Raw genomic sequence first — 744 nt, 5'->3', positions numbered from 1 at the left:
TTTTCCTTTGAAATTGTGCTTCACAAATAGTAGTCAAACAAGACTACCATTTACTCAGGCCATGCTTTCAATCCCACGCCTATTGACTAATGATTGCTTCTTCAGGCATGGAAATCCCTGTGCTGACGGTGCTTGCAAATATTTTCAGCCATGGAATATGTGATGTAAGGTGCAGGGGAGTATGCGTGTCCCCATTGGCAGAGATCCCTGCTTTTGAAATTTTTCCGTTTAAAATTCAGATATGTCGAGTTAAGTAAAATTCAGTGGTGAAGAAAGTCTTACGATGTACAATTATTTTAGTGTAAATCTCCGTTGGAAAAAAATCAGTTAGTAAAGAAGGAATACATCATCCTTTTTGTTATAACAATGTTTATGATACTTTGTTGCAGAGAACAAAGGGGTTGTAAGATATATGGCATAACATGATAAAAAACAATGAAATCTTAGGTAAAGAGGTGAGACTCGCATATATGTAGACTTATTTTCTTCCCTGTAGAACAATAGCTTTTGTTAGCTAAAGAGGTTAGACTCACATGAGTTACCTTTTGGCCATATTTTAATGATTTATATTATGCTGTGTTGTTCTCTTAGATATGCTTGCTGCTCCGGTATCAAGTGAAGATCTTGGTTCAATATGCTTGTCCAGCGCCTGAAGTATTTGGATGAACAGTATGTCAATGTCAACCTACATGATGATGACTTTTTCTACGCCGAGCATTGTGATCAAGGTATTTCTTTCTGCAC

General features: G+C 36.8%; 1 long non-coding RNA gene across 2 annotated transcripts; it reads left to right on the top strand.

The window, feature by feature from the left end:
* Window positions 1-7: 7 nt before the first annotated feature.
* Window positions 8-735, top strand: LOC119331304. Of its 2 annotated transcripts, XR_005160444.1 has the most exons (3): window positions 8-248; window positions 390-455; window positions 592-735. It is a non-coding gene; the product is annotated as an uncharacterized LOC119331304 (long non-coding RNA). The 2 variants fall into 2 exon arrangements; XR_005160443.1 differs by having other exon boundaries at window positions 8-455.
* The last annotated feature ends 9 nt before the right edge of the window (window positions 736-744 follow it).

Source organism: Triticum dicoccoides, chromosome 7A (assembly GCF_002162155.2).
Source record: "Triticum dicoccoides isolate Atlit2015 ecotype Zavitan chromosome 7A, WEW_v2.0, whole genome shotgun sequence".
Taxonomy (NCBI): Eukaryota; Viridiplantae; Streptophyta; class Magnoliopsida; order Poales; family Poaceae; genus Triticum; species Triticum dicoccoides.
The sequence above is the reverse complement of the archived record's forward strand: the minus strand, read 5'-3'. Positions and strand labels throughout refer to the sequence as shown.